Source organism: Acipenser ruthenus, chromosome 8 (genome assembly GCF_902713425.1).
Source record: "Acipenser ruthenus chromosome 8, fAciRut3.2 maternal haplotype, whole genome shotgun sequence".
NCBI classification, from domain to species: Eukaryota; Metazoa; Chordata; class Actinopteri; order Acipenseriformes; family Acipenseridae; genus Acipenser; species Acipenser ruthenus.
The window spans coordinates 51,664,758-51,687,994 of NC_081196.1; the positions used below are offsets into that span (position 1 = coordinate 51,664,758).

Genomic DNA, 23,237 nt, shown 5'->3' on the forward strand with positions numbered 1-23,237 from the left:
ATATATATATATATATATATATATATATATATATATACAGTACTGTGCAAAAGTTTTAGGCAGGTGTGAAAAAATGCTGTAAAGTAAGAATGCTTTCAAAAATAGACATGTTAATAGTTTATATTCATCAATTAACAAAATGCAAAGTGAGTGAACAGAAGAAAAATCTACATCAAATCAATATTTGGTGTGACCACCCTTTGCCTTCAAAACAGCATCAATTCTTCTAGGTACACTTGCACAAAGTCAGGGATTTTGTAGGCATATAGTCAGGTGTATGATTAAACAATTATACCAAACAGGTGCTAATGATCATCAATTCAATATGTAGGTTGAAACACAATCATTAACTGAAACAGAAACAGCTGTGTAGGAGGAATAAAACTGGGTGAGGAACAGCCAGACTCAGCTATATATATATATATATATATATATATATATATATATATATATATATATATATATAAACTGCATTAATATTAATTTTATTTATCGGTTTATTGAATTTAAAAATAAAGGTTCACAATTCACTTGGATTCAATGACTTAAAAATGCTAACTGTTTTAAGACATGTACATACATCTTTATTATAATAAATTACACATTGAGTTGTGTAGTGTAATTGATATGCAACCACATATCCAAGCATAGATCGGGTAACCAATTAAAAATCTCAAGGGAAACAAAGAAAGGTGATGGGTTTTGTGATTTAATTATTATATAATTAAGAGCGCAATACAAATAAACCTGGTGTCCACACCAGTTAATTGTATATTAGGTACCACTGGGAACAAGGTAAAACAGAAAATGTTTTTTCAACAAATAGAATTTACAACAACAGACAAAGGCAGTGCTGGCTTCAAGTTTAACAGAAAAAATTGACTTTTTGAAATGGGTTTGGTGTCTAACTGGATGTTTTCAATGCAAAAACCTAAAATCACAAAGATAAAATAGTAAAATGCCGAAGTGTTTACTGTCATCAGAATTAATTCCGATTCTATCTGGATTTATACATTTTATTCAGTCAATATAAACCTCAGTGTTTAGACCTGTTTAAAAAAAAAATACAATAAAAAGATCAGAAGAGCATAGCCCTACCTAACTGCTTGCATGTATTATCGTGCTGCAAGGAGTTGAGTATTTATGTTTCCATGTTACCAGATTGAATGCATGGCAAGAAGTAGTCTGCAATTACAACTTTTGTGAAAGACGTATTACAGAACCACCTTTGGGACTGACAATCATTGTTTATTATGTGGAAATGGATGGGATTACAGAGTCTTGTCCTATAATTAAGACTCCCAATGACAGTGGAAACAGTTGCAAGGCCCCTTCTTTACAGCTGACTATTACAGAACAAATACAACCATGTTCTTCTTGTGTGTGTGTGTGTGTGTGTGTGTGTGTTTGGGGGGGGGGGGGGGGGTCAAACAGCAGCTGATTTCAAGAGGAAATAGGTTCAATATTTTGATCGCTCAACATGCAGTATAAACTAATACATTACATTACATTAAAACATTACTGTCATATTTCTATGTTTGTGGTAGACAGTGGGGAAACAAGCTCCTAGGGGTGCAGACGGGACATTTCAGGGAAATTAGAAGTATGGCATTTGTTTTTGTGAAACAGGATCTTTGACGAGAACAAGACTGGGGATCAAGGTCTGGCTTATTTGAAAATTGATACCCTTTATCCACTCAAACTTGATTTATATAGCGCCTTTCATGGCAGAGCCATCTCAAGGCACTTAACAGAAAACAACAGGTCAAAACAACAATAAAACTGCAAAAACCATACAAACAGTAATACAACTAGCACATACAAATATATAAAAACATCAAAACACTAAAATAAAAATGATAGATTAACATTGAAACGATAGATCATAAAAACAGGTTTACAATCTTGACTTAAAATTTGCAACAGTTGAGGCCTCTCTTATAGAGCCAGGAAGAGTGTTTCACAGTACAGAGGGCCCTACAACTGAACGCTCTACCACCTTTGTTTTTCTTAAAAGCCCTTGGGACAGTAAGCAGCCCAGCATCCTGGGATCGGAGAGGCCGACCATCAATTTAAGGGACTAAAAGACGTATGATGGGTCCAGACCATTCAGAGCTTTATAGGATAAGAGCAAGACCTTAAAATCAATCCTAGGCCACACCGGGAACCAATGTAGAGCAGAGGGGAAATATGGACATTTTTTTTTTGTTCTTGTTAAAACCCTGGCCGCAGCATTTTGTACAAGCTGCAATTGGGATATAACATAGCTTGGGATACCTGAAAACAGGGTGTTACAATAATCAAGCCTAGATGATACAAAGGCATGCATCAATCTCTCAGCATCCTGTAGCGAAAGAAAGCATTTTAGTTTAGCAATATTTCTAAGGTGAAAAAGTGACACTTTGGTTACATTCCTAATATGCAGTTCAAATGAAAGATCTGGGTCAAAAACTACACCCAAGTTCCTCATTTCAGCTTTCGGCAAGTAAGGGAAGCTGTCCACTGGAAAAAAAAAACAAAAAAACACATGGATTTGTATTGTTTAGTTGACTCTGATCCCAGAAGCATTATCTGAATTTAACAATAAAAAGTTGTCCGACATCCATAGCTAAATATCAGCGAGGCAGGTAGTCAGAATATCTGAAGATAAAGCATCACCCGGTTTTATAGACAATTAAGTATCATCAGCATAATAATGAAAATTGACATCATGTCTACAGACAATATTGCCCAAGGGAAGCATGTATAGGGAAAACAAAATTGGTCTGAGAACAGAACCCTGGGGGACACCACATGTAGCTTCAGATAGAAAGGAAGAATCGTCCTCAGTTTTAACATATTGTAGCCTATTTAAAAGATAAGATTTACTACCTGACAATCCAATAAGACTCTTAATACGTTCAATCAAAATAGGATGATCAATAGTGTCAAATGCTGCACTTAGATCTAAAAGAGTAAGAACAGAGGGTGAGCCTGTATCTGACGACAAGAGCATGTCATTTACCACTCTAATGAGAGCAGTTTCACTACTATGGCCAGGCAGAAACCTGAGTGAAATTGCTCATATATATCATGTACTGCTAAGAAGGTATTAAGTTGCTTAGCTACCACTCTCTCTAAAACTTTAGATAGAAAGGGGAGATTATAAATAGGCCTAGTTGTTAAGGATTTTGGGAGCCAGAGTAGGTTCTTTATGCAATGGTTATACTACAGCAACCTTGAAGGAGTTGGGAACAGTGCCAGATGAAAGAGGTATTATTAAATATAGAAAATCTTCTTTAAGCAGTTTAATGGGAATGGAGTCTAAAACACATGTAGTAGATTTTGTCCTACTAACTAGGTCAATTAAATCTAGGTGAAAGAATCAAAGGTTTGTTCCGGTGTAGCAGTACCAAGAGAAGTAGTTTTGTCAGTGTTGAAGGATGGCTTGTTTAAATTGTCTGTCCTATTAGATATCTGATTTCTTAAATTTCCTGTACTATTAGATGTCTGATTTCTTATATCAAGGTTTTTTTTTTTTTTTTATTAAAGTGATTAATAAAATCATCACTGCTGGCTGGCAGAAGACTGTACATTCTTGTCAGGCCATAAACAATTAGGTGGCAATCACTAACATGTAGAAACGCTACCTTACTTTGGTGTGGCTCGTTTGCGTCATTTAGGGGGTATTCACACTGGGTTCATTTCAAACGTCCTCAGTTCGGTTTGTTTGCTTTGAAACAATGTATCAATGTGCTAGCTGTTCACACTTGCCTTGTTTGGAAATTAACTGGGGCTTGTTGTCGTGGTTCTCTTCCGTGTTTTCCCAGGACTCAGTTCACTTGTGTTCATATTAAAATAATCAAGTGAACTTGTTTTTTATTAATAAAAGACCATCGGATGTTTACATTGTCTGGCATTGCTTCTTCACACTATGTAAATATTCAAATACAATAGTAGTACAGTAGCCTACTGTATATATTGTTTAATGTTTTGCTTTTTTTTTCATTTGTATTAAATCCTTGTATACTGAAAAAAAGAACTACGGTATTGTAATAATGACAACATATATAAAGGAATGTATTTTTTAGGGATATAGCTCCTCATGTAAAACATTAGCATAGAGTGTGTACAACGATAAATAAATAAACTGTGTTTTATTTAATTTATGCAAGACAACAGCGAACACGTAATTCATACCTGGGAACTATTTGGCAAACTCTGAGACTGACATCCTACTGCATAGCATTGTTTTCTTTCTTTAAGTTTACTAAACCAAAATCAAGAACAAAAAAATCTGGTCCTTTGTTTTAATACAATATTTTGTATTTTATTTTTATTTATTTTTTTGCAGCGCTGGTAAACATATTTACATACGCACCAAGCATAACTTTGCCCAAACAGACATTTGTTAAAAACTGGACAACGAGACAAAAACGGAATGTTTAACTTAAATACTGTACTATTGTATAATAAAGTTGGTACTTGCACACTCACTCGCACAACATCGTATACGGTAATCCACATGCAGCTGTATTTTCTGCAAATGTGATTTTTTTCCAATGTCAGTGATGAATCATGAAAGCGATTGGAGGCAGTTCACATCATTCAACATGAACTTGAACAATTCTACAAAAATAAAGAAAACAGCTTTTTATTTATTTATTTATTTTTAAAAAGAGGTTACAGCAATCACTTTCAGCCAACCGGAGCCACGGTCATTTTAATAAATTCCCAGGTATTTTGATATTACAGCGAATACATTGTTTTTTGTCAGTCTGATTTTTATTTTTATTTTTTTCTGATCAAATTTCTAACAATGCAGTTGTTTCCCCCATTGTCCATATCACTCATCTGGACATTTTTACCACCTGTTTGTGTATACAGTAACTGTACGCTACTGTACAGCCAAATCTACCGGGTTCGTTTCCTGTTTGCAAAAGAACCGAGACTGTCCAGTGTTCACATTCACGTTTTTTAAGCAAACCGAACTCAGTTCTTTTGCCAAACAGACTGTGACCACCTCTTCTAGTGGTCACAGTTCAGTTTGGTTCGTTTGCCAATCGAGCTTTGATGTTCAAACTCCTCTCCAAACGAACCAAACCGTACTGAGTACGAAAATAAGCTCCAGTGCGAACAGGCCCCTAGTGGATGTCATGGAAACGGAGTTAATAGTTAAGTTGATGTTGAGTCTTCCATATAAAAATGGCAAATAAATCGCAAAGCAGGAAAACATGAATAGATGTTTAAATGTTTCAGACTAATGTTATGAGAGCTAAAAAGCAGAACGCAGCTTAACACATGTACATCCCTAGTTAACCTTAGTTAAGTGGAAATATATCCTTGAGTGTTAAACTTAGGAGTTTTATGCAACCAGGTTACTTTATTGCAGCACATTACTTAATGAGATACGGAGATTTTTCTTAATAGTGGAATCGTTCATGGAGTGCTAATTATGGCAATTAACTTTTAAGTCACAATTCTTATAAAAATCTATGCATGTGGTATGACATACATTAATATTTACTGTTCTGCATACATCTATAATAAATACGGTTCTCTCTGAAAGGAGGGCTGTCATTTACGTTGATATAAGCATAGTAGATTATTTTATGTTTGATGAGCAAAAGGCTTATGATACTGCCCTGAAAAGCATATGCACACAAGTTTTCTTTTGAGTGAATATTGGGCCATGCAGTTACTTACATTACGATTTTAGCATGTCATCTATGCACAAGAATGGTATATTTGCATCACATTTGCTATTTATCAGGACCCATGTAGAAAGACCCATGTTGAAAATGTAAAAACCTGTTTATTCTTTAAGGCTATCCTCTGTACTGACACTAATCCAACAGACCGAAACAAAAGAAACGTGTATTAGTGGCGTCTTTCTGGAGCATAAACAGTTTGATCATGTTGCATCTGTTTTATGGTACATACTTTAGAATGTCATCTTTACACATCAATTTCCATTTCACTTCATATAGCAAATAAACAATATGTCCTTTATGCAGCCAATCGGCATTGAGATTCAATTCTGATAAAGAATGGGGTTGCTATGACTGCGTATGACTCCACATAATGTTTTCTCGCCTGACAGATTTGGTTACCATGTGAACATGGACATATTTTTTAGAGGAATGTTTATTTCAATGATTGTGTTTGGAAATGTGGTTGCTTGATTTTTTTTTTGAGATGGTAAAAGGCTGTTGCAGTGTTTGCAGCAAATCCCTTATGTGTAGCTTGATTACACAACTCTGAGATTATCATCTATGTATGATTTCTCCATGTTAGCTAAGATTTGACTATTGAAGCTCACAGTGCAACTTGAAATGGACCAAGCTGCTATGCAATGGGAGTCTCATTTCCATCCCTGAAATATATATTGTTTGCCTGCTATGTCAAAACCACCAACCATGCAAGTTTACAAATTGCTTTTTTGAGAAATTACAAGTACAGCTAACGACAGTCAACATTTTAACAGTTTTTATCGTGGGCTAAAAACACAGGCCTTAATAACCCCTCTTAAATATTGCATGCATGATAGCATGAGTAATCACACTGCTAGCAGACCAGCAGTACATCTGTTAAAAACAGTTCAGTTGATTCTGCCTTGCAGGCACTTAGAAATGCTCTCAGCAGGCTTGGACATCATTAGGTCAGTCTCACAAATTCTTTTGATATCAGCATACAAAGCTGCCTTTGGGCGCTGTGCATTCCACTTGTACAATCTGATCTGGGTATACACAATACACAAATACATAACGAAGACAGTGTTGGACATGAAAGACTGTGCTAGCTGTGCCGTATTATAAACGTGTTTCATGTAAAAGCAATAACCTGTACTACCCGGTCCTGTGAGTGACACATTCTATTTCTAACAAACTTGGCTAACTTTTCCGAAGAGTAAAAATGTAACTTCTGTATGAATTAGTAGCTCAGACATAACTAATTATACACTATTAATACTTTTTTCGTTAACTGCTGCCCCATTACAATCATGTTAAGTATGATAATAGTCAGGAATGTGATTTAAATACATTTAAAATGTTACCGTCATTTTCGGAAATAGCGGCACACTTTTTGTCATTCCTGTAATGCGTTTGTTGTATTGCACACACCTCTGGATAACGTGCACTGTTTTCGCTGTTCCAGTATCAGTTCTTAACACTACATTCCTCTGCATGCTTTAAACAGCAACATGCATATATGGTAGGCTACTATCTCTGCCTTACGGCAAGAAAAAGCAGTATGATTTTGTTCAACAAAAAATATTTAGTTTAAAATAAACTCTGCATTGCAATTATTAGTAGGGCTAGATTTAAGTTTAATGCAACACCTCCCTCCCTTTGTCATCTCTCTCCCTGCACGGCTTCAGATAACATTAAATGTGAATTCTGGTTGCAGAGTGCAATTATGCGTTGAAAACCATGGTAAGCAGATCTTAGAGATAATTGTTACATAGGTCACAAAGTTGTGGGAAGCCTTTAATTTAAGGATATCTACAGTATGTAATGTAATGGCTGTATATACCAAAAAAAAAGCAATTCTAGGTTGTTTTCATTCCAATGCAGAAAACACATATATATTGTTAAAAAAAACGACACATGTCCCTGAAAATGCAAAAAAAAAAAAAAAAAAAAAAACGCCTTAACTGTGACTGCAATAAAGACATTAAGCAACTTAAAAATTAAAATCATAAATAACACGCTTGTGTGCATTCCGCGCACCCCTCTTCATTATCCTCATAAATATGTAAATTGATGTGTGTTATACTTCAAAAGACCACGGTAAATCTAACGAAAAGGTAAGTACATGAAAAATGAACACAGTAGTTGAACATATATCTATATATGCCTACAAACTGTATAATAAACACAAATGCATAGCTACAGTAGATAGTAAATCGTACAAAAATGTATATCAAATATAATAGAGAAAGCAAGTTTACTATTTTTCACATACCCATTTTGTATCGGTTAGCAGTCAATCACATTTCCTTTATTTTATAAATTGGAAAATACTTGAATTATTCATTAGTCTTAGAAGTTCTAACAGTATGCAGCCATGACCTCAATTTTAATATGTTACTAGCTATTGATATTCATAATCTCAGAATAAGTTGACCAGGATGAATTTCCTTCACACAGTAGTTTCCATCAGATGCTTCAGAGGATGAAATATACCACGTTACATCACTGTCTTCATAATAACATCATTCCACTGGATAAACAAGTTCCCTGCAGGCTATACCTGCTGACAGGACCCACTGAACCAAATATTTAACACTTCTGACTGGGTCCTCCCTGCTTTTCTCCCCTTTTCCATGCATCATTTGCAGGAGAATATTTGAGGCAGAGATGTAGAAAATTGAGATAGTGACTCCTGGGCCCATCTGCCGCAACAAGGAATTGTAACAAAGCCTCAATTCAGTTCCAGGTCCAATAGGGTAATAGGAAATTCCAAATTGAGGAAATGAGAACTCTCAGCAACGTATGCATTGTAAGTGGTGAAAACAACACTGACACAAGGGCCTCTAGCAATCTCTTTCACTTCACTTGTTTTGAAAATATCCTGTATATAATTACTAAAATAAATACATCAAATACATCTTTGTCACGTTAAATATGTCAAAACTATTATTTAATCCAAACCAGGCAGCTAAGTTTGCAATTGAGCGAATTAATAGAACAAATTAAGGAAGGCACACAGGGCAGAATCTTCAAAAGGTCGCAACTCCACGGTGAGCTGCACGGTGAGTTCGCAGTGTGTAAAGAAGCGGGCGGCTGATGGCACACGCTTCGGAGGACAGCGTGTGTTCATCTTCGCCCCTCCCGAGTCAGCGCAAGGGTGATAGCGGTGAGCTGAGTCTAAAAAATAATTGGGCATTTCAAATTGGGGAGAAAATAATAAAAACTAATTGGCAACGACTAAATTTTTTTAAAAAAAGAGTCATACATAATAAGCTGTGGCAAAATATCCCCTGAAAGAGGGTAAGTCACTAGTGGGATTTCATTATTTATTTATTTATTTATTTTTAAATGTTTTAATCCGTGCAGTTTCGATTTATACCCATACGCCAGATAATCAGGATTTTATATGTGAAGTTATCTAAATAAATGTACATTCTGGATGACAAAATGTACAATTTTTAATGAAGTTTACAAATTATACACAACATATATATTCCCATTATTTTTTATTAACATTTGGCTGCTGCTCGCAGGTGGGAGAGCCGTCTGCCTGTACACTGATAGTTTCCATAACAGCGAATTATGCTTCCATTCATTTTTCTTAATCTCGTTAACATGCATTTTGATTAACAAGTTCACCTTATCTAGTCGATGAGATAGGAAGTGATGTATGTGACTTGCGACAATTAAGCTTTTGTAACGACAAATGCATTCATTAACGAGCTCACAGATTCATTTTATTTGAAAATCACGTCCTAAAAGCTCTCGTTACTATACCACGAGTTCGATACAATAACACTGTTTTTTGGAAAATCTTGCCCACAGTTTCTTATTCTGTTGTTCTGGATCCACGCACCTCGACTGTTTAATGGCACTCGATGATTTACTGTATTTTGTATCACATTACTATTGTAAATTGTAGTATTTACACATTTAATATAGTAGTAAATGCTGCCTAATACTATAACCACCTTGAAGAACCTAAATTGTCATATACTCCAGCAAAGACCAGTATATGACTATTTATTCTGGACCAGCATGTTTTGCATACAAATTCTGCATTTAATAGCAAATCACTGTAGAATGTTTTCACGGTGGAACAGCATAAGTACCAATGCTGCTGAAGTAGTACAGAGATCTTGCAGTGTCAATGGGCTAATGTTTGCAGTCCAAGTAATTAAAAAGTAGCTTTGGCTAGCCTATTTATCCTCAATGAAGGGTTTGAGGTCTATGATAAAGGCAAAATGGTAAATAGGTCATAATACAGCTTCATGAAACAAATAGGCCTAAGTGATGATAACAATATTGAGGTTTACATTTGCTGCAATTAATAATTATTAATAGTACAATTAATAATTGTAATAATTTGCATTTCCACCAATATTCGTATAAGCATATAGTACAAAAACATTGAGAATTAAGTGCGCGTTTTCTAAAGAAGACAAACATGTCTGTATACATTTTAGGAAATTTTGACTCATGAAAAGGGCAGGAGGAATAACACACACAGTGGCAAGGGGAACTTCCCCACATTACCCAGTGAGCTTGCCCCCCAGAGTCACCCCCAAAACAACTGTGAATGGTTTATTTAATAGAATACACTGCTAACCCTTTAATAGATAACGATTTCCATTCCTTCAGTAACCCTGCTCTACTGTAAGCATTCACCTCACAGAAAACCAATGATTTCAATCTTACAGACAGTAATTTAGAATGATTACCCTACAGTACAGTTAAACTGAATGACGTTATCCACGATGTTGAAAGACACAGCAGTAGATGGATGTGCATTTTAATTACATTTCCACAATATAAATATTCCTTGTCAATTTCAATCATTCCCCAATACTGACCACTGTTCTTTTCTCTCTGTCATCTTTATCTAGTATGACAGCTGTACTTAGTTTATCAGTACCTCAAAGGCTGAGCATGGCTAAGCATGTTCTGGGGAGTGACCCAGAAACTCTTATTGATAGCTGAAATCTCATGAGGAAGAATTTATGAGTGGCCACCCAGGCATGTAGCAGGTAATCTATACAAAAAGCAATATACTGTAATAAACCATAGTTTTACTGTTTATTACAACAACTGCGGCAAACAAGGTATGTTATTAACTGTAGTTAATCCTGGCAAGTGAACATATGCAGAGCAGCGACCATGACTCTCAATACAGGACCAATCTTTATGGGAACAATTGTATTAATTCCATTCCCTTTACGTTTCTGTACAGATCTAGACACTCTAACCTGACATCCATGTCAAAATCCTATCTGTTGTTGATTAGGCGAAATTAGCAGCACATTACCATTACCATGTCAAGTAACCATGACTTAGATACCTTCAAAAAGTTGTGCAAATGATTGGTCATACCTATTTTAATCACATTCTAGAACTCAACATATACAATACAAATGCTGTGACATTCAAATAATGATTACAAATAAATGTATTCCAATGATAGCTGTGTTGTTCCGCTTGAATTCCTTACAAACTTTTTTTTTTTCTATTGGAATTCCTATGAATTTGCCTCCATTATTTTGCATTGATTTTTGATCTATACACCCCCTTTCCAAAGTGCAGCAAGGTGTCTTCAGACTTTTTGCAATTAAATATTACTTTGCTGAGGTGTTGGAGGCTTCTTTCTTTGGATCTACTGTATTCATGATATATTGTGGTACTGTCTCACAGCCTGGTGTTAAATGTTAGTGTTACTGAGTGTTGAATCTAAAAAATGTAATTTGCTAGCTCAGGCTTGTTTGAAGAAACGGACGTTGTCTTGTCTGATTCTATTGTGTTATTATTTCTCACAATAGTATTTAAGATGAATGGACTCAGCTTGGCATATCCTAACACCTCCAGTCCTGCTTTCCCTAGTTAGATAGAAAATTAACTTTTCTGCTTTTTCTTTTTCTCTGATGCTGAGTATTTTTTATAAAAAGTGGCAAGAGGTCAAAAGAGGTTCCTTTTTGCAGCATTGCTGTGATGAAGTCAGTATTCTACAGTATCTGCTTAATGCTCTCCCGATGATCACTGTGACTATATCAGTGGGACCTTCTGCCGACAGTGGTGCCCAGGCAATCTCAAGTGTATAGTGAGCCTGAGGAATGTCACAGTCACAAATGTCAAGCAAGGCCATTTTAAGCAGTGATAGTCAAAACATATACAAGAAATCCCAATTCAGAGACTGCAGGGTTTGCAGGATGTTTATTATTATAGTAATTATAATCCAGTGTAGGAAGAGCTGTGAGAGTCAACTCTCATTTACTGTACATACTACTACTGTAAGACTCGAAACACTGCGATATACTGCTGTTTATTACCGGAATCCAACTAGAACTTAAACATTCATCATACAATCTGAATTAAACTAAATCATATCTGGAAAACATGTTTGAATTACCCAAACATACCATATTATTATTATTAATTTCTTAGCAGACGCCCTTATCCAGGGCGACTTACAATTGTTACAAGATATCACATTATTTTTACATACAATTACCCATTTATACAGTTGGGTTTTTACTGGAGCAATGTAGGTAAAGTACCTTGCTCAAGGGTACAGCAGCAGTGTCCCCACCGGGGATTGAACCCACGACCCTCCGGTCAAGAGTCCAGAGCCCTAACCACTACTCCACAGAAGGACAATGTATATAAGTGTTGCTTTACCATGGTGAAATTTGATACCAACAAAAAAGTGAAACTGTACATACCAGTGTGTTGTGTTGCACTGCAAAATACTACTATGACTACTAATACTAAAGTTGACCTTGGCATTTAAAAATACTGTAAAACACCTCTTCTGTCCCACTTTTTTTTAAAAATCATACCTTGATTTCAGTATGCTTGGATAATATCTGAAATATTGGAACTGTACCCAGCACATTTCAAATGGTTGTATAGCAGGTGAACTGTAGACTACTGAATTCTACTGCTATGGCTAATAATAATAATAATAATAATAATAATAATAATAATAATAAGCGTTGCTTTTTCGATGGTATACCCCAGACAACTTTTAAAGGGAAACTCATGCTTTATTCAATATCTACCACAAGTTTTGTGTCCTAACATTTTGTTCTTGTTTATCCCCTAATCCTTTCTTCAAACCATTTGTGAACTACATTCCAAGCAAAACATCTGCCACCACAGCTGCTCCAAACCATGACTCCAGAGGCAAGACTTCATTAGGTATTTATAAATATTTGATCAAAAGTAGTAACGATGCACAAACTAATTAACACAATTAAAACTTGTCATGTATTTGATTACAATATTATGCTTGTTCCCATGTTTTTTTCTCTCGATATCTATCTATCTATCTATCTCTTGATACATGTGGAATTTCTTCAGGGCAACAGTCTCCTACAACTCACAGTCGTATTATGATATTCTTATTGTTAGAAAACAGTATATACAATACAGTACAATGTACACTTTGTACTTTATTGTTCAATAAGTAATTGTATTATCTATTACAGTGTTACAGTGTCAAAAGTGCATGTAAACACTACTTATAAAACTAGTATCACTACAATATTTTATTATTATTATTATTATTATTATTATTATTATTATTATTATTAATAATAATACTGCCACAACCTTTAAAGTGAAAATTGGATTGGTATAGAGGAACATTAACACAAGGGGGTGTATTTTAATGATTGAAAAGTGGTGGATAAAAATACAGCCATCCTTCAGTAAGCAATCATTCCATTGGTGTTCACCCTCAGAGGTGATTTACTGACCCCCTGAATAACATCTCAAACTACAACAATAATCAGGGAGGTGGCATTAACATTCTTCACAGTTTACATTGTTTAAAATAGCCCTGAAGGCCTGATACTGCCTAGTAGGTGTACAGCTATAGCCCAATGTTTTGCATCACCTAGAATTTTAGGATTGATGTTAACGTAACATTGTTCAGCAGGTTTCATTTGACTTTATGAAGCAAAATTAGTTAATTCTATGCAAAACCTTTGGCCATAGCTGTAGAACGACTAATTATTAGATTTAGTCGAATAGTCACCACTTTAAAAAAAACAAAAAAAAAAACATTATTAAATCATGTATTTGATAATGGCTGGTGCTCTATTTGTGCAAGTACAGTTTTGTAACACTTTTAATAATTGTGCCCTTTTTTAAAAACGTTTTATTTTTCTATGTATTAATGTTCTAAAATGTAGTTTGTAAATCAATATGATCTGAAACCACACACTTTTGCTTTCTGTACTAGTTCGTTCTAGTATACACTTTAAACACACAAAACATTACTATGTTGCTGCTACTGCTTGGAAATAACAGTTTCTGAGGTCGACTCGCTTTTCTAGTCGACTATTTACTATGCAGTATAGATATACTGTAATACTGAATAGATATATTTAAAAGACTACACAGTCTTTTACTTTACCAGATTGTATGACGTTTACAATGATAATCAAGTTCTGTCTAATTAAGCACCATTGTGTATAGGCCTACTGTAATGATGCTGTGTTGCAATCTGTAGCTAAATTCAGCACTCACAAGGTTGACTTGCAGCTTAATCATCACTCTTAATTAGCTGCAAAGATTGATCTTTCATGGGAACCATCACCTACCTTTTTTTCAAATAAGTTGTTCACTGAAGTGCAACAAACAGCAGATTTTAATATACCGACATATACAGGGCTCAAAGTTGGCCAAAATCCTTATCTGCATCTGGCTCCTAGCTTTTAAAATTTGATCGCCTTAAAAAAAAATTATATATATGGGCCAGATAAAATACTATATAGTGATGTCACTGTTTGACACCCCCGCCTACCTTTGGTCAATACGCGTGCCTTAAGCCACTGTAAAGCCAGCCCAAATATATTCTTGTTTAATCAACGTTACAAATGAATCAGCCCGAAAGAACGTAAATACAGTATGAAGTCGCTTGTGTAATTTACCTTTTTCTGCTGTGTGAAAGTAAATCTCCGTTTTTGTACACATCCTATGAACGATGTCAATGTGATATATGAAACAAACAAAAAAAATCTAAGTGTTTGCAATCAGCGGCAATAGCACTCTATGGTTTTAACGACACGTTGTAAAAATAAATCAAATGGATGCTGACATTGAGCAACTTGATTTCAGTAGTTCATTATACAACAGCAGACTTTGAATAAAGTTTATGAACACAATGAAAACTGAACAAACAACACGAATAGCATCAACACGGTGGCTTCCAGATGTCAATTTATATTACTTTCGCTAATACATTTTAAGACTTAGTACTAAATACAGTAAGTTAGGGTGTACTTAAGTCTACACAACGAACACGCACTGAAATAATACTTACTTTAAAAAAAGAAAAAAAAAATTCTTACGTGCTGTTTACTGCGCCGCCGAGATACTGAACCGAATCCTAACGGTCTGAACACGCAAGGAATTTAGAGAAAATGACGTCGAACATTCGGGTAAACGTTTTAAAAAATAACAAAAAATAGCGATTAATAATATTATGTTGGGTAAAAAAAAAAAAAAGACAATGGCGAATGCAAAGTAATATTTGATCGCTGAGACCACAGCTCGCCCTGTCCTGAAAATAAAATATATTTTAAACGTTTTGTGTACATTTAAAAAAAAACAAAAAACTTTTCTTTATATATATATATATATATATATATATATATATATATATATCAAATTTTAGGCAGATTTAAAACAACTCTGCTTCTTTTATCTTGCCTATTTTCGCTACAGCACGCTCCTTATAAAGTATGGTGTTTACTGTAAAGTACTGGTCTCTAAAGTAGCCTACAATTTAGTGACCAAAAGCTGTATACAAATACAATATTACATTGTCAACATGTTTTGTGTAATGTACTAAACCGAACTTGGTATGCATTCAGTCTTACTTTTTGATGGCAGACAAATTAATTCACCGTGTAGAATGTTATAACAAGTTGATGAGATTTGCCTCTGTCTATGACATATTTGATATCATTTCACCCTTTGGAACTAATACATTGGAAAAGGCACAAATGTATTAATCTTTTGATATAACAAACCCAAAGGCAATAGTCGTCTTGATGATGTATTCTTGCAGAACCTTGCCCATACCTGTGAACTACTTATATTGCACTTGAACTAAACTTTGCAGTTAGTGAAATTATTAAAGATAACACAATATTGGTTCTTGTATTGGTGGATAAGCATGTTCTTTTTTAACATAAAAAATGAATAATTACTTTTACACAACATTTGTCAAATGTAATTACTGGATTACTGAAAATGAGCTATTGGTAGAACAAAGTAAATCAAACATATGACTTTCCCTTTAAGATAAAGATAAATAACAGTTACAATATGCGTCTACTGTTTTGCTCTATGCACAAAGTAAACACTTAACAGGCTAACTGAGAGGATGTTAGACATCCATCCTAATTCATTTCTCTAACCCTAGGGTTATTTTAGCACATCCCCAGCAGCAGCAGATTTCCTCAGAGTGCACCAGCATTAAGGCTCAGCCTTGACACCATGAAAGATGAGAGGGCAAGTCTCTCTAGCTACTCATTAACCTCATTGCCATATCGGAGCAAAGGCATAGAATTGCTTTAAATTGATCCAATTAAAGGCTACAGAGTGTACAAGCCATAAAAATAAAATAATAAATAAATAAAAATACTGTATTAAATCAAGAATATTTGCTGGCATTTCTGCCAAACATTGATATTTATAAATATTCCAAAGGTTCAATGTCTATTTTGAAAAGTAATCACTGACTGTGCAGTAGTTTCAGTGAAGGACTAGTCAGCTGTACATGTTGAAGAGGCTGGGCCAGAATTCCATAAGCAAGTGTGGGACACAGCGTGGCAACTCACTGTACAGACAGAGAGTGGGGCACAGACTTGGTATCAGTGTCTGCCAGCCCAGCATCTTATCAACCGTACAAAAGAGCCAGGCTTGTCTGGACAAGCAGTTGTAGGTCTTAAGTATTGCCTTTCATGGACTACATGTTTTACACTGCATGGTACGGATCTCTTCCCCTGGGCCACTACACTCTACCCTCAAGCCTGCATAAATTCATGAACCCTGATCTGTGTCAGCCTTGTACATTAAACATTACTGAACAAAGTACAGCTGGCTGATTTTTTTTTTCCAACAATGCATCCTCCTCTAGAGGATAATTAGTAGTAACATCCCTCAAACTAAATGGACCAAGTGCTGACCAAATGTTATCTTGGCTTATCTTAAGAATATCTTGCCTGTAATAAATTAATTCACTTTAATGTGGATTTACATTTCTACAGATAAGTGTTTTGGCAGAAGCACCATATCCTGACCCTTTTCCCTATTGCCACAGAGGATAACAACCAAGGGGGTACAAAGCAGCAGAGCTATCATTTGCAGTGTTGCCATGCTGTTATCTGAGGTTTACCAGCCAGAGACACTAACATAAAGAATATTTATTGCAGGTCTTCGTTATAAATAGAGCAGTTATGGCCTGAGCACCCAATACCATACTCAGCTTCTCAACATCCTTCCTATACACCTCCAAAATGCTTCAGCCACTTGAAACAGTTTTGTGACATTACCAAAAGAACTTGTCTGAGACCACCTGACCTTATTTCACATTGAGCACCAGAAACTAGAAACAAGTTTTATAGTTGTATTATGAAGTTAGCCTCTACACTTTATCTATCCGCATCCATAAACCTATATACATATTAGCAGGTTGCTAAAATGTATAAACAAACAGAAGTGTTGTGTTGCAAATCTGAACAGAATCACCTGGTAGCTATCTCTGTGTGGGATAGCAGCAGCATTTTAAATTGAAAAGCTAATCAATGATTCTATTGACACTTCCTGGTGCAGTCTGACAATAGACATGTTTTTGATATTATTATCTCAATTTTCATGTAAACGAGGGATGTCACTATATTGGAGTGAATTAGGTATTATTTACACAGATTGATATAAGAAGATTGTGGAATAAAGCTGTGTTCAGTGTAGTATAGTTGTTTATGGACAGGAGTCATTTGAGACAGTACTGAGTGCAGTCTAAAGATCATCAGTGAGTGTAAATTCATCGCAAGAGTGTGAGTATAAGACAACAAGAAGAAACCAGGCTACTGAAGAAGTTGAGGACAGGAATTGCAAATCCAATCAGATTTAAAGGCAAGGCGGTCATTTTTGTTTTTTTAAAAACAGACTTTCTATTCTTTCTGTGGTACTGGCCAATAACCCTAGCTAAGCTCATCCTCTTTTACGGAGACAAAAACTATGCACAGTGTCTTGATGCCCCATACAGGGGCTACAGTACTGGTGGGTACAGGATAAAGAATACTTGGAAGCTATTTTAGCACAGCAGACAGGGCACTGGTCTGGAGACTAGGGTTGGACTTCAGTTGGGGGGGGGGAATGAAAACCTTTCTTTGAGTCAGGACAAACGACAAGTACGGTATACATGTTACAGTTTAAAAGCAGCCCAAGCTAAGAAGCTTCATGAAGAAAAAGCAAGTCAGAATCAACTAGTTAATTAAAGTACTGTATTCCTTTGCATATTACATTGCATTTACATAATGAACCTATAAAGATGTATTCATAGGTGTTTATAGTCAGTCTTAGTTAAGAATTCATTCTGCAGTACCATTTACTTTGAGCAAACTGCTGACTCTAATCTCCTCTGATATTATAAGGGCAGTATGACTAGGTGTGGCAGTCAGTACACTTAAGACCAGATGCTGTAGTATGTGGTATTAGAAACTTAGAATTCTACTTTAAGCAAGGCGCCATTGATACATATTTCTGTTTAAAGTTCAGTTCATCAGATGAATCATTAAACAAATGCTTACCAATTATATGATCTTTACGGTTCCCATATAACTATTAAATTGAACCAATAACTAAATTATAAAATCCCCTTGCACTGGCTAATTAATGGAGACAAAATACTGTACAGTATATGTACTATATCAACCTTAACAGATCATTTCAACCATTCAGGCTCCCTGCAGAGTGGTCATTGACATCACTTTTTGTTCCCAAAATATATGCTAATGAACCTTTCTAATTATTAATGGCCACAGAAATACTGTAGACAAAGTCGCCCTTACCTGAAGAAGAGTGCCTCCTATATGCATGTTAGGAAGACATACAATAAGCGTGTCACCAACTGTACTGAGCTCTACAGTTGGGATTGACTAGTTTTTAGTGTTAGATTGTACTGGTTTGTATACACTATTACTTATCTATTATATCTTGAAAAACAAACAAACAAACAAAAAGCTTTGATGTATACACAAGACACTTACAACTGTACAGCTATGCCCAACAGTTTTGCATCACCCTATATAATTAACACATTTTGCTACATAAAGTCTAATGAAGACTGCTGAATAATGTTACATTAACATATTGAATTGCATACTTTGTAATTTTCCATATAATAATGAAAAACTGGCAAAAAATGAAAAATGTGACATTTCGAAATCTAACATGAAATACTGTACTACTATAATGGCTTCCAGTAGTTTCTTTACATGATTAAATAAAAGATCTAAATTATGTTCATATAGTTTTTTTTTTGTTTTGTTTTTTATTATGTCTCAATCCTAAAATTCTAGATGATGCAAAACTTTTGTCCATAGCAATAAATTTGGAGCTGAGGTCAATATTGTCTATCAGGTAATGGCAGCTGAGATGAATATTAGCTAAAACATGCTTCATCTGATGGGCTGCTAGCTATGACTATTAGTTCATTATGTAACAGAATGATGATATATGAAAAACTTTGCACTTTTGACATTCTGAAACTTTTCAGATTTACATTATTTAAAACCGAACACATTTCAAACTTGACCTCGACAATCCTCTCATGCATGGACACTACCAGGTTTTTAAATAGCCATATGGGGTAGAATTTTGAGTAATGAATTTCTCCAGCTCTTCTGCTCCAGCTCATAATTATATCATACATCATAAAACAAGTGACATAAATCAAACGACTGGCCACAAGAACACAATTTATCTTCCCTTGTAACAAGGCTGTAGATGCACACATATTAGACCTCTTTAACCTCAATGTATCCATTTCTATCAATAGGGTCTAGTTAAATATAGACAAAAGTCTAGTCCTCTTCAGCACAGTGTTAAAAATATTGAAGAAGAGGTAATCTTATATGGAGCCACTTCAAGATTTGGGAACCATATCGTCTGTATTAAGTTTTCACCTGACTTCAGTAGCTGCCCTTCTAGATACAGTATGTGTAACATAGGCTAGATCAGCCGCTCTTTAAAGAAGTAAGAGCCAGCACCCCCTAGTGATCTTCCAGTTAGGATCAAGTTTCCTTTTGTTTTGCCAGCAATACACTGCTGTGCATTAGGTGGTGCTGGTGCTTACTAATATAAACACAGAATATCTATCAACTTAAAAACAAAAACAAAACAATACTTGAGTAATTACAATGAGAACTACTATGAATGACTGTGTGAACAGTAACAATACTTTAACGCATTATACAGTTTAATATAAAAAAAATGTGGCTCCCTAGTAAGTTTACTTTAAATATTTAAAAAAGTGTATCATTAAATATATTAACTCTAAATAGTTTTTAAGCAACTTAGAATAAAAGCATTGTGAACATAAACTATTTAAAAGGTCTGGTGAAGGGCACATTTATGAACCATGGTTTTTTTAACCATTTGGAAATGTGTTTTATCAAAGAAAGCTAAATATTCTAAATTCTAATAAGGTACTGTTAATTACAAAAGCAAGTTTTGCTTGGCTACTGCCACATACAGTACACTGTATTAAAATCCAGAGGCACCAAGATTAATCATTTTGAGTTGCTGGAAAATATTGTATTAGACATAAAACATTTTTTAAAAGATTGCTGGATCCAGATGCACATGATGGTACGTAATCAGATTTATCACCCCTTTTTATTAACTGCTTTTCATTACACCATATCAAAGTCTGACTTTTTTTTACAGAAATAAATAAACCTAAGAAATGGGACATGTCTATGATTGTAATAAAGGTGAACTGGTTCTAGAGCTTCAGTTTTTAGCCTAGTGTTGAAGCCACATACTTGCCAGGCTTTCATAACTTGATTTAACATATACTTTTGCTGATGGCTTTACTGTGACCCAGTTTTTTTTTTTTTTTTTTTTTTTTTTTTTCTATGCAGTGTTATTATATGCACCACAATGATGTTTTCTTTACAGTATCACCCTCTTCTTCATGATGTTGTCCCCTGATTTGCTGACAGATTTATTCACCATTGCCCTCATCATGCAATGATAATGCTAAAATCTGAATATTTTCTGAGGTCAGGTTCTTTGTCACCATTTTAGGAAACAGAAGATACACAAGGTCATACCACAGTGCTAATTTCCAGTACTAATAGTATAAGGGTCCTCGAATCTTGTAGTTATTCCATACACTGTATTATGCAGAGGAGACTGGATAGATACCAGCCTTCGAAAAAAAACAAAACTGAATATATGTGAAGGATTTGCTCACCAAGATAAATGTAATCGTACAAAATACAATACTATGATTACATTTACAGTTTTAAATCATTTATCAAAGCTTTTGACAATAATGTGCATATAAAGTCAGCTGAAAATTCAAACTTTAATGAGGTTCACAAATCCCTTACAATTTTTAAAGTACATATTTCTAAAACTGCTGACAGTAACAGGGCTGGTTTTATTTTCTGACTAAGGATTTGATTTTATCTATATCACATAGAGATGAGTTTATTTTCTATGAAGAGCCAATTTATGTTGATATAGAATTTAAATCTTTTGGCGATTGATGAAAAGAAAGCTACTGTAATTTTCAAATTTGCTAGTTTTATTGATTTCATACATGTCTGTTATCTCACATGAACCAATACACACTGTGTCTTTATCACAGACCCATACTAGTATCAGGACCACTGCCATATCTTTATTCCAATGCTATTGTGTTGTGGCCTGCTAGTGGTTCTACTAAGGGTTATTCAGTTTTATACACTGTAAATAATAGTATCCAAATGATATATTTTTAAACTTTTATATTAAGGCACTGTCTTGCTCTGGTCATGTACAGTAATTGTGCCAGTTCACATTAACTATATAGTGTGTTTATTACTAGTATATTTTTTTATGTACACACACAGTTTTACAATAATGTTGTCATATTGATCTGTTTTTTTAATACCAAATGAAGTGATACAGTATTTATTTATTCATTTATTTGATATGATAATTTCAGCAAACTGACATTTTCATTTTCTCAGTTTCTCGGTTCAATCTGTCATGCAGCAATATTACTGTAGATGAAACCTCATAGCAATCCAGTTCCTTACCCGGCTGTGTGCATGAATTCCTAATGAAACAGAATCGATAAACAATATCCTAACGCCAGATGGCTGGTCACCGTTTTGGGTTCTGAATGTATTAAAATATGTATGTGTTCAGAGTTGAACTCTTGATCACGCCATAACACCTGCCAGCAGGTCTCTGATAAGAATAAGCAAGCCGCTCTTATTCATGAGGACTTGTGAAGTTCTGTTCAAGTGTTTGCACAAACTGAAAGCACAGGGGGAATACAAAAATAGAACATTATTTTAAGTTTAACCATGGGAGCAAAATTCAGGTAAGATAAATAAGATCTAAAGGAGTCTCCCATTTAAGAGATTTTAAGGAACCTTTTGCAAGGAATTCAGGTTTACTGAAGGTTAAGGGTTGATGTCATAGGTATCCAAAAGTAAGGTATGAGCCAGGTAATAGGCTACTACATGAATGTAGTTATATGCGTGATGTGAACCCAGTACACTAGAGTATTGCAAACCTGTCTTGAAGGTGATTTCAGCTGGATTCATAAACAAACAGGTCACAGGAGGTGAACAGTAGGACTATATATCCTCATTGGCAGATGTATTAAAAAAATGGCCCCTGTAATACCTTCATATAAAAGGTGAATCCGTCCATCATATTCACAACAAGTGTTATTCCTCTTTGACAGTCTGGCATGACCTTGTGAAATCACTCTGGAGGCATACACTTTTACTTGGACATTTTAAAAATGTGTACAGGTATCTGCGTTCCGATATTGCAGAATATGGTGACCATGGGCAGTTTATCATTTCAATGTTAATTCCTCATTTAAAATGGCAGTGAAAACAAGGTCATGATAAAGTCATGTTGTTAAGTACTGTTTTCTAAGGAATGTATTTCACTCTCCACAGAAATAGTCTTTTCATCAAGTATGTATTAAATACTGAGGAAACCCAGCCCAGGAATGATTTTATATGCTGCATGTAATGAAAAACAGTAAAAGCTGCCTGCTTGAAATAGCTACACAATTAGATTGGAGGTATGTATCTGCACCTGAATTTGTTCTGAATGCGCTTTACAATGGAATTTTCCAGCCTTATGAAAAATACTATAAAGTGCCTTAAATAACTACATGTTTTTTGTTACCATTTCATCACAGTCCTTACATACCAGTTTTGACAACAGTTTTATGAAAACAAGAAAAGCAATTCAAAGAATCAATCAAGCTGTACAAGAAATTCTAGAGCCAGGCACATGGTAGAAGTA

General features: G+C 34.9%; 1 protein-coding gene across 2 annotated transcripts in view; it reads right to left on the minus strand.

Moving 5' to 3' along the window:
• LOC117406505 (interleukin-1 receptor accessory protein-like 1) overlaps positions 1 to 23,237 on the minus strand; it is a 475,103-nt gene that overhangs the window by 255,974 nt on the left and 195,892 nt on the right. The gene's annotated exons all lie outside the window — the stretch shown is intronic.